We start from the raw sequence: 12,453 nt of genomic DNA, 5'->3' as shown, positions 1-12,453 counted from the left end.
ACATCTAGTTTGTCTGTGGCGCTAATTTCCTTATTGGTTGCATATCTTTACTTAACATGATTTCATTGAATTTGAAACAGCTTGCAAGAGTTGCCATTAAGGCCATACAATTGACATTGTTGTGGGCTAATTGTTCCATAACATCTGTAGCACATGTATTATCACCATAAAGTGCATGAATGTGCCGGGTTTTCAATATTGCTTCTGCTTCTCTAGAAAGTATACCAACTCTGATACTTTTTAAGATGTTGGCATAAGTGAGATCTGCAGATTGGTGCATGTTTTGTGTTAATTCTCTTTATTGGAAATATTCCCAAAGGTTGAAATTTCCAATGCTGCCAACAGTTTTATGACAGAATTTGTGTCCTAATGTTTTAAAAATAGGCTCACCTTTTACAGGTGTCAATTGAAGAAGATCTCCGAAAAAAATAATGTGTTTTCCTGCAAAGAGCTCTTCATAGTTTGTTTTGAGTACTTCCTGTAATCTGAGGTGAATCAAAGCCAACATTAGGTTGGACACCATGCTCACTTCATCTATTAGAAGCATTTTCATTTGTTTTAATACTCTGCGTAGTTCCATTGCAGATTCTGCAGAAAGTTTGTAATAATCTAATTTGTTTTGGTGTTCTACTGGCAGGAGTAGTAATCGGTGTAAAGTGACACCACCTATGTTGTAGGCAGCTAAACCTGTGGGGGCAGTGACAATAGCTGACAGTTTGTTTTTTGTGAATTGTTGAAGGAACTTACTGATGATTTTGATTAGAAATGTTTTGCCAGAAACAGCTTCACCACTGACATACAATAGTATAGGTTTGTAATTTTGACAGGTGCATTCTTTGTTTTCATGTTGTACACCATGTGCAATTTCTTTTGTTACTTCTTGAAAAATGCTACGTTGCTCATTGTTTAGCTTTGATTCTAGTATAGTTAAGTCTTCTTTATCTTCATACTGACACATGGTGTTTTGTACTTCTATCATAGCTAATTGTGCCTCATTTGTTATCAGTGGGTCTCCCAGTGGTTCTTGGCTTCCTGTGGCAGATGGTTGACTACTGTCAGGAGTGTCCTTATGTAGTTGGGGCTGGAGTTCTTCTTCGTGTTGCTGTTTATTGTGCAACATTCTTTTGTACTGTGCAAAGTTTACATCAGTTATACTGCTTTCATTTGCTTTGAAAGCGTCTTCATATGAGTCATAGTTATCTACTATGTCTTCTTCTTTTCTCCATGGTTTAAAGAGTTATAGCAGGAACATGTAATATACTTTTTTATGTTGAGGAGTCTTTAATGACAATTTGATATGATTAATTAAATTTGGTTTGGTGAGTTTTACTAAGCTGCCTTCACAGTTTGTCACTTTGTATTTACAGTTTTGTTCATCAGGGTTTATATTATTTTTGTATGTGTAGTTTTGCGCTATGTGGTATAGACTCATGGTTTCCAAAGTGGTACTTCTGTTTGGGTAGTATGTGTCTAATACATTGTTTTTTAAAATGCCTTGGCTGTTGGGATCATGTTTGGCTATTGTTTCTATATCTTCGTATGATTTTAGAACTCTTTTTCTAGATTTAGCTGGACCAAGACATAGCCATACTATATTTGCAGATTTACCATACAATGCAGTACCAGTTAATCGATCAGCTGCTTCATAGGATCCACATTCTCTATGGGACAGCATTTTTATGCCCAAGCTGTATAATTTCTGAGACACTGTTTTATCTGATGACAGGTCATTCCAGAGGTCTTGGAGCTCTGTCTTTTCTGATTTGGTTAAGTATGCTTTGACATATCGTGCAACTGCAGTAGAATTGTCTGCAATGTACTGCATGTCTATGTTTGTATTCCATAAGTAGGCAATGATTGCATTGTAATCATTGATGTATTTTTCTTCTTCTTTTCTTTTTATGCAATATGTATTTTTAGGTGACTTACCTTTAACACTATGTCTAACTGAAGACATGAGGTTGTTCACTTGACCTGTATTTGTGACTGGTCTAGGGAAACCAAATCGGCATTTGGTGTAGTATTTCCCTTTGCTTTTGTATTTGCGACGACAATATTTGCCACATTTGTGTCTTTGGAATTGTAAAATGTTTGCATGAAGATCACTATTTGTGGATTCTGATGGAATTTTACAAGTGACATATTTTTCAATAAACTGTAAAAGAGTGGCATCACTGTCTTGACCAAATTTAGGAGCATCTTTAATCCATAAAAGCATGTGGATATGTGGTGCTCCTCTGGCTTGGTATTCCTTTCTCCAAAAGAAGTGTTGCACTTCTCCAAGGGGAGGAACAGTTTTGTTACAAATAAAATGTAGCATAGCAATGAAGTGATGGTGAAAATATCGTGAAACATTAACAGGATCCTGTGAACAAAGTTCTCCAGGTGTTAGTATATCTATGTTTGTTTTGTTTTCGTTTGATATGCGTAGGAAAGCATGTAAATCTTCCCATGCATATTCTGCGTAACTTAATGTAACAAACCAAGTAAGTGGGCCAAGGTTTCTGATCAAACAACGTACATCTCCATGGCGTCGAAACCAGTACTCTTTAGTACCACGCATATTTGCTAATAGATTTGTATGATTTGCTCGTAAAACCTCATCTTTTTGTTGAACATTTTGTAATAATTGTGTAGCTGTCATATTTTGAAAGTGTGATCCTGATTTTAATATGTGTGCAACTCCATAACATAAAGTTGCTAGTTCACTTTCAAAGAGTAGGTGGAATATGTATTCCACTGTCGGGGGGAAATTCTGCCGGGGTCGGCCGGGCCGTCCGTAGACCTCCGGGCAGGGAGGCCCCAACTCCTCCCGTATATCCCAAAAGAGATAGAGTATGAGACACACGCAAGAAGCAAGGTGACTCTGCTGTTTATTAGACAAAACGGCAGGGAAGGGTCAAGGATCGTACGCGTCCGTCCTGACACACACACAATCGTGGGGCTCGCAGGCCCTTTTTACCTTAGTATGACGCGCTACTTGCGTCACCTTAGAAAGTTTAGCAAAAAACCTATTTCCACTCTGGATTGGTTACTCGAGTGGTAGGGTTAGTATAGCATACATATAGAGAACGGTGTTAGTGGTTGAGGGTTAGTCAGGTGATATACTTGGGCTGTCCCTTCAATTTGATACATGAAAATTGTTACATGAAGACCTCTGAGGATTGGTCAATGTTAATGGCGTCAGTGATAAGAGCCCCATGTTCTGATTGGTCCACTCGCTAGCCTCCCAGTCTGGGACTATCGCTGTTCCCAGCTCGCGGTGCACCTGTCATTTGCAACAATGTTTTACTGTGGGTAGGTGTAAACAATGTGAGGATTTATTCATATGATGGGAGGTCGACTACTCCCACTGCTGCAGATGTCCAATGAGTCTTTTAATTGTATCTGCCTGTGTCTTGAAACGTGGGATTCAGGCGTCTCCTTCCTCCTGGGCTTGGCATCCTGTCAGGTTTGGCTTTGTCACGTGAGGTGGGACCGTGTTTGAAGCAAAATTCAGCGCAATTAATATTGTTTTTCCCACTGTGTGCCTGGTTTATCTTGCAGGTGCGACCTTGGCGTCGGCTTGCGGCGTGCGAGATTGCAACATCGTGCCCTTGGCTGTGTGCTTTCGCCGGGCTCATTCTGCAGGGTCAGCAACCGAGCTCTTGCTCATTCAATGTTCATGGAAGCTTTTGCTTGCGGCCTACTTGGGCCTGGTGCATAGGTGGAACCGTTTGATGCAGAGCGCTTTAGGTTACGGTATCATATTGCTCTATCCTCAGTATCGTGTCTCCGTTATATTCTTCATTATGGTACATTGTTCTTAGAAGAAGCGTGAGCAAGCCTTTTTAGATAAGTTCATTATGCGTCTTGCGTTTCTGCATTTTGAGAGCCTATGTGGAAAATAATAAAGATGCACGTCCGTGGGTATGTCTGTCGCCTACGTCATAGCACTGAGTATGTTCTTCGTGTGGATTGGTATGGGAGTGTCCGGTGTGCATGTTTGCACAGGTGTGCTGACCGTTGGCTAGGTCGTCATGGCATCTCTAACGACGTGTAGGTTTAGTCAAGTTGATCCATGCCGCAGGTGTCGGCATGGGCAGGGCGGGCTGCTGGGCAGGTAGGTGGGCACATCCGTATGTTCCTGTACCAGGGTATTTGGTCATCTGGTAGATAGGCAAACTCCTCTCGTGGCGGGTGTCTAGGCCGTGATCCTCTAGGCCAAGCGCGAGAGGGGAAGGGCGGGAGCCTGTTCTTCCATTCTCCCACTTCAGTCCCCCCTCTGGTCGACTTGTCGACCACAAACATATCCTTTTCTTTATCTCCTCTTACTCTCCATATTTTAGTTATTCCTCCCAAATGTCCATAGTGGTTAACATGGTCTTCAAATGACCAATACATATATGCACAGGTTCCTCCAGGAGTGCAGTATACCCATTTCCCTATGTAGCTCCTTGGGTTTTCGAGCTTCACAGATGGTGGGTCCAGGTGGTTGGTGATGATCTGGTTGCGCAACTTCTCTCACTCCTTTATGATTGTGCCTGTGTGTTGGCCGTCATCTGTTGGCATCAAGAGGTGCATACCAACCATTTCGATCATCTCGTCTGTGGTGCGTGCCTTCCGGGCCTTCCAAAATCTTATTACGATCAGTGTAGCTCCAGCCAAAATAGTACATCCAACTATAATCTTCAGTCCATCTGACAGCCAAGATGGCATCCATGACCATAATATTGAAAACCAGCTCTCATCCTTTTTCACACCTTTACTTTCATCCATCATTTTTGAGGGCATCTGGGCCAATTGTAAAACTGCTTCTGTCAGTGTACCATTGTCAGCATCGTTGGCAGGGATGAATGTGCAGCATGATTGTCCTATCTTAGCGCAAACTCCTCCTTCCATTGCTGTGAGGAGGTCCAGTACATATCTGTTCTGAAGTGCTACCATCCTCACAGCTCGCAGTTCCTCTTTTATTGCGTTGAATCCATTTACCGTAGAATTAATAGTCATCATTAGTTCCCATCGAGTTATCTGGAGCCATTTTGCGTTTGCGTAAGCCTGTAGTCCTGGATGTATTATTGAGGAGAAGAACATTGCTGCTCTGCTGAATAGTCTGTGTTCTGGTGGAATTGAAGTGAGTGCTGTTTCCGACCTTCCCCATAGGTAATTTCCTATCAGAGGTTCTCCTTGTCTTTTCTTTCTCTTCAGGACAGTATTATTGCCGTCGGTTTTGCTCTCTGGCCCCTTCTGAGGTTGTACAGATCTCTTCTTCCTCTTGTTCCCTTCATCCATTTTGGGGAAGTTCGCCACATTGACATGTTTCTGGGGTACCACTAGTGATGGTACATTAACGTGCACCATTGTGCATATACCATTCCACAGAGGGGGCAGTGTGTGGTATGCCTTTTTTCCACAGGCCCAGTAATGGTCCATTACTACTGCTGTTCCTGCTCCCCCCTCAGGTAACTCCCTCACGCTTTCACAGTTGGTGTTGTATCCTACGTCCACCTCCCCTTTATGTTGGTAGCATCCCTTAGGCGCAGTTAGCGGCAGTATTGTTATTGGGTCTTCATCCTTCTCCATCCACGTGAGCATGGGTACGTACTTGACCCAAGTCGTCCAACATCTATGGTTGTGTCCATCAATAGTTGAAATATTTTCTCTTGTTACCATGTTGCTGCCAACCACTCCTATGTCCCATTTGTTGTTCATGTACACCTTCCCTGTTATTATCACCAGTGGTCTTTCCCAACATCCGTTTTTACCAGGGACTTCAGTGGCGTACCAATCACATGGTAGGTACTGTAGTGTTACTTTCTTTGTTTCTCCTTTTTTAGGACCACTTGTTATGTATCTGAATCCCTCAGCATGTAAACTGCTCTTGTGGTAACTCAAATAAGTCTTGAGGAAGTTGTTTTCATATGGATATGTATCTCGTGTTTTCCACACCAGTTGTACCACTGTCCCTTGAAATCTTCCTTTCGTCTGGAACAGTGCCAGGTATATTATACATCGTGCTATTTTTTCATCTATCTCCGTGGCAACAAATGTTCGAGAAGCGCTCATGGCGTATGGGATTAATGAGCAAACGTAGCAGCTGTCTTCTGTTGTCTGCTTGCCTATGCGGGTCATGTGTTGGTACCATATGTTGTTTGAGATGTGTGCTGAATCTTGTATGTAGTTGTCAATACCTTTATTATCTGAGTATGTGCTGCGTTTAACTCTATTTTCCTTGTGTGGGATTTTACTAGTACCACCTGACGTAAGACCTGATGCAGCTGGGGGTGGGGGTGTATTAGGTTTGGGTACAGCAATAATATTGATAGCATAGCTGTACTGCCACACAGAGGCAGCCAAGAACCCGGTGGTCATTAAAATCCCTATCAATTTTATTACAGATGCTAATTTCACCGGCATTTTGCTCTTACCTTGCTGCAGTCCGGCAGCTTATTCTTGCGACGTTACAGTTGCCCGCCTGAAAATTCTTAATATGCTTGTTATTAGTGTTAGTTTAAGCTCTCCCTATCAAATAGTCATTCAGTGCCCAGGCGAAGAGCTGTTCCCACGCCAATCTAAGCGATTTATCTCTTAGGGCAGGCAAGTATGGTTGGAGGTGGGGCATTGAATGTTCTATGGCCAAGAGGAATGCTATGTAGTAGACACGTACCCTCCTTCTTTTCAGGTACGTTGGCCTTTTTATTTCATATACAAATTGGTGTGACAATTATTCCATGTAATTATCGTCTGAGGGTACCATCTACTTCTGGGCAGTGAATTCGTTAGTTATTTACTTTCTTAGTAGTACAATAATACGCTGTACCTGCATGTGCGATAGAAAAGAAAGAGAACATTCAGGTGTTTACATGTGTATATGTGCAAGACAATGTCCTTCAGTTCAGTTATTACTGCAGTGGGTAGTGGGGTCAATGGGCAGAGGGTTTGGGGCTCAACTGGCGGAAGTCTCTTTACTCTTTAATCGTGTAACCATGGGGTGGGCGGTATGGGGATCACCCCTTTCTTTTCTAGTAGTTGTCTCTGGGGAATCTGAGGGGTGGCAGGGTATGGGGACACTTAGGCCGTTAGTTGCGGTAGAAGTCTCTTCCTCCGTTGCTGACGCTGTTGTTGTTCTTCCAGTGGTCCTGTCGGTGGCGCTGGGGCGGGTCTGGAGTTTGTAGATCTTTACGTCATGTAAGTGGTTCCAGGGACGTTTGTCCTGTAGCTTTACTGCTCTCGTTGATACCTCCTCTACCAGATGGGGGCCAGTGAAGCGTGGGCTGTTCCACTTTCTGTTGAAATTGCGAAGTAGTACGTGGTAACCTTTAGCAACTTTGCACAGTCTTTCCTTTTCCAAATCTTTATCCGCGTCTTCTTGTTGATCGCTGTTAGACCCGCCCCGCGTGCGCTCGAGCTGTTGAGACACAAACACTACACTAGTAATCAAAGAAGACACATATTGGTACATTTCATCACCAAGGACATTTGCAGTACTCTCGTGGCCGGTAAATGCTCTTGATGTTGGCGTTAGGGGAAGGCGCATTTGACGTCCGGTAACCACCTCGTGAGGGGTGAGGTGGTGGTCGGAACCTGGTCTATTCCTTAGCTCAAATAGGGCTAGTGGAAGGCAATACAACCAACTCTTCTTTGTTGTTTGCTGTATTTTTGCAATTGCCTCCTTTAATAGGCCATTCAGGCGTTCACATCTACCGTTGGCCTGTGGGTGGTATGCACATGCAAATTTATGCTTGATGTTCAGTAAGGATGTGATGTGCTGGAACATTTCGTTTGCGAAATGTGGGCCATTATCTGACCGCAGTACCTCGCACACTCCCCACCTGGGGAAGACCTCCCTCACTAGGAATTTAGCTGCTCTGAATGCATCTGGGTGTGAACAGGGCCCTGCTTCAATCCACCTCGAGAATGGGCATACTACTACAATCATATACCTATTTCCTTGACATACGTTGATCATATCAACATAGTCAATATGGAGATGTCGGAAGGGTCCCTCTGGCCGGGGTATAGTACCTCTTATCACCTTCAGAGTGTGACCGGCCGTAAACTGTTGGCATGTGAGACAATTGCTGATAAAATTTGACACATGAGAATTTAACTCGGGGCAGAACCAGTCTTCTCTAATTCGTGCTGCAATTACTTCCTTGCCTGTGTGGGCTGGGTGGTGTAGTTGGCTCAGGGCAGTGTTCAATAGTGCCAGTGGTATTACAATCTTTCCAGTGTCACCCTGGCGCCATAGTGCGTCAGTTGGTGACATTGTGCATCCTCTTTTTACCCATATTTCTTTTTCTGCGATTGCTGCAGCCGCTTGTAGCTCCATGATCTGTGTGGCTGGGAGATGGGTGTACCCTTCTCTTATCAACATCTCCTTAGCCATTCCCCTCCCTCTCCCTCTCTTTGACTCTGGGGGGTTTGATATCTCACCAAAATATGCGGCATACTTCGCATGTGCGTCTGCTGCTGCATTCCCTTTTGAAATGTGGTCTTCACCATTGGTGTGTGCGGTGCATTTGACCAAAGCTAATTCTTGGGGGTCATTTATTGCTTCAATTAGTTCATCCAATAGGAGGGCATGTTGCACTGGAGTGCCATCAGCTCTCCTAAACCCTCTTCTTCTCCATTTGGACAGTGTACGTAACATATGCGCTGTCGGAATATATGGTCACTCGTTTGTCAAAGCTTTCCTTCAACGCCAAGATTAGTGCAATTAATTCTGCTGCTTGAGCGGAATAATGCTGTGGTAGTTGTACACATTTCATTGCCACACACACCGGTACCTCCATCATTTTTACCACTGCTGCCCCAGTCCTCCTTATACCATCCCTTTGGTCGATAGTTGATGACCCATCAATGAACAGGAGCTCACCTCCCTCTAGTGCGTTGTCTTCAATCTTTCTAGTACATGAGTACATTTCAGTGATTTGCGTACAATCGTATGCATAATCTCCTTCCTCAATTACTTCTACTAGGAACCTCGCAGGGTTGACCGTGCTACATCTAACAATTGATAGTTCAGCTCTGGATAAGATGATCTCATAACCTGATGCCCTTTGCGTGGTTAGGGTGGACTTAGGTTTATTCAATATTGCAAATAGTGCATGTTCCACAAACAGTGTAGTTGGGCACCCCATGGTGATTGCTGATGCTTTCTCTACCGCAAAAGCAGCTGCGGCGAGACCTTGTTCGCAAGGGAAATGACCTAACATCACAGGATCTAAGTGGCCGCTGTAAAATGCTACTGGTTTGTAGCCCATGCTTGTTTTTTGAGCCAACACTGCTTTCATTACTGCTGAGTCGCAATGTGAAAATATAAAGAATTGTCGCTCATAGTCTGGGGTTGCCAGTACCGGAGCAGTTGATATCGCATCTTTTAGTTCATCAAAAGCCTCTTTCATTTCCATTGTCCACCCCAACTTTTTCTCCCCTTTATTAGCTTCCTTTAACGCCTCAAGCAGGGGTCCTATGTATGAGCTGTAATCAAATACCCATGCTCTACAGTAGTTGCACAGACCCAGGAACTGCTGCAGTTCCCTCACTGTTTGTGGCACTGGCGTTTTTGAAATGGCCTGTGCTCTTTGTGGTGCAATCTTTCTTCCATGTTGGGATATGAGCTGACCAATGTAAAGTACCTGTTTTTGACAGTACTGTAACTTTTCCATGTCTACCTTGTAACCTTTTTCAGCCAATATTGTCAGCATCTTTAATGAGTCCTCTCCGCATATTCTTTCGTTTGTACTGCAAATTATTATGTTGGCGACATACTGCAACACTGTGCTTTCCACTTCAATGTTACCCAAATCCATCTGTATTATTCTGTTGAAGATTGAGGGTGACTCGCAGTACCCTTGTGACAATCTGGTGTGTTTCCACTTTGTGTTTCTGTAAGTGAAGCTTGTCAGATCTTGTGAGTCTGGGTGCAATGGTATTGAGAAAAAAGCATTTTTAAGGTCGATCACTGTAAATCGTGATGCTTCTGCTGGAATGCCACACAATATTATGGCCGGGTTTGCGGCTATGGGGTATTCTGCTTCTACTATGTTGTTCAAGGGCCTGAGATCCTGTATGAAGCGCCAAGACCCCCCTCTAGCCTTGCGCACTGGGTATACAGCCGTGTTACATGGTGATTCTGAGGGGACCAATATGCCATTATCTATAAGGGCCATTATGGTTTCATATATGCCCTCATCTGCCTCTTTTGATAGTGGGTACTGTTTTACTCTGGGGAGTATTGCACCTTTTTTCAATTTTATCCTTACTCCCCCTATGCTTTTTATGCACCCCATGTCATAGGGGCTAGTAGTCCATAATGATGTGGGTACTTTTGTCATATCCTCCTCAAAGAAGGGAACTGGGGTGGATGTGGGTGCCTCAAGTGCCATTGCAATTTTCTGCGCCACTTGTTTGTACGCCACTCTTAGCCATATTTCCACACTCATCATAAACACCATTTCACCTTCCTCCTTTTCTTCTGAGAACAGCTCCTCATCTGACACCTGGGTGAGTCTACATCCTTCTGCTAGTGCTATTACTGCCCTCCATGCTCTTCCTTCTCTGTCTTGGGCATGTACCGCAATGTAATCAGCTGTTGCTATAATGCTCTCAATGTCCACTGGAACCACCTTTCCTTCTGGTTCATTGGCTGGTGTTTCTGGTCTGAACAAATAGGCTGCTGGCCTCCTCCAGATCTTTCCCTCTATCCCTGGCATCCATGCAAATACCATGTCTGTCCCGTACTGGAATAGTTCGCCATCTACTGGCTCAGCCCTAATCGCTGTCTGTCCGCAGTATGCTTGCATAATCTGTCGTGCTGTGAGCATGATAATTCCTGGAGTAGAGCAAATTATGCCATCCTCCGTAAAGGAGATCGTCATATTCAACCTGTTCATGATGTCTCTCCCCAGTATATTTACTGGTGAGGCACTATAATATAAAAGTGGGACTGACATGTCATAACCTCCTATAGATAAGGAAATGTTATCAGTAAAGGGAACCAACCCTCTAGCGCCAGAGAATCCTTGGGTGTTCATGGCTTCGCCCGACATCTTAAATTTACCTTCCCTTATGCAAGACCGGGTCGCCCCGGTGTCAACGAGGAATGATAATTTTTTGTCACCTATCGTTACCTCTATGCGTGGTTCCTCCGCACTATTAGGTGTTACTGACTGGATGGGACACACCAAGGCCGTCTGTGGGCTGTCCTATTGAGGGCACAACGATTGACCATTTCCTGTGTAAGGGTTGTGTCCCAGGACCGTCACCCTACCCAGTTGTGTTTGTTGTGCTTGGGGTTGTTGTGTTATCGCTACCTGTTGTTGTGGCAGTGAATACGTCTGTGGCTGTTGTTGTGTTATTAGTTGTTGCTGTTCATTTCCCTGTTGCAACGTCTGCTGTTGCTGTATGCCCTGCTGTTCCTGTGTGGGCCTTGGTTGTCCCTGTTCGCTCCATGATGGTGTTCCTGGTCTTACTCTACACGTGCGTGACATGTGCCCTACTAATCCACAACTCCAACACACCGGTGGTTCCCTACTCTGCCATGGAAAGCTTCCTGTGTTGTCCTGGTATACTGGTTGCCCGGTGGGGTAGGAATTTCTAAGTCCTCCCACCTGCTGTTGTGTGTTATATCCGTATCCTCTCCCTCTCATAATTCCTCCTCTTCCCCTGTTATAATTATAATACCCAGCTCCTGGCATTGAGTATCCTCCTCCCATGTTGGTCGTGTATGGTTGGAGTGGCGGCACCTGTTGTGTTATAGTCTGTGAGGGTGGTATTTGGGAGGGATTTTGTGCAGCCACTACTTGTGTGGGGCTTTGGGTCATTGTTTTAGGTGTAGTTATTAGTGCCCCTTCCATTGTGTATTTAGTAAGTTTTTTCTGTACTAGTTTAGCCTCTTCCGTTTTCCTGTCCTCTTCCTTTTGTTTCATTTGTCCTTGCCATGTCCTGCAATGATGCACTATTGTCAGTTGTATTTCTGGCCATGCTTTTGCTTCCATTCCCACTACTTTCTTCAGTTGTTTCTGAACTCCCTCTGGGAGCCCTTGTACTAGTATATGATAAAATATTGCTGGTGTTTTGTCCCATTGTTCTCTAGTTTCCATGCGCCACTTCTCTTGGATTTCCTGGATATAATCAACAGGATCTTCGTCCTCACGCATCTTGCGTGAGGTAATTGCTCCTATGTCTGATGTGTCTGGGTACTGTACCCTCAGTGCCTGCCATAGTACATGTCTGCAGTTTGCGAATGGTGCCCCATCGTGCAATGTGTTTGCTATTGTTACCCCAGTGAATCCCGCTCTCTTCCAAATGTCATCCGCTGCATCCCCTAATATTGATATTAGAAGGCCCTTTACATCTCCTACTGCCAGTTTCTGTCCTGCGGTGTGTTTTTCCATTTCATATATCCATTTACCCACACCTCCACTTAATGATGGGAGCCTGCACTTTATATTTTCTTTGTCTGTATGC

Source organism: Ambystoma mexicanum, chromosome 1p (genome assembly GCF_040938575.1).
Source record: "Ambystoma mexicanum isolate Mex_15411 chromosome 1p, UKY_AmexF1_1, whole genome shotgun sequence".
NCBI lineage: Eukaryota > Metazoa > Chordata > Amphibia > Caudata > Ambystomatidae > Ambystoma > Ambystoma mexicanum.
This window is presented reverse-complemented; position numbering follows the sequence as displayed.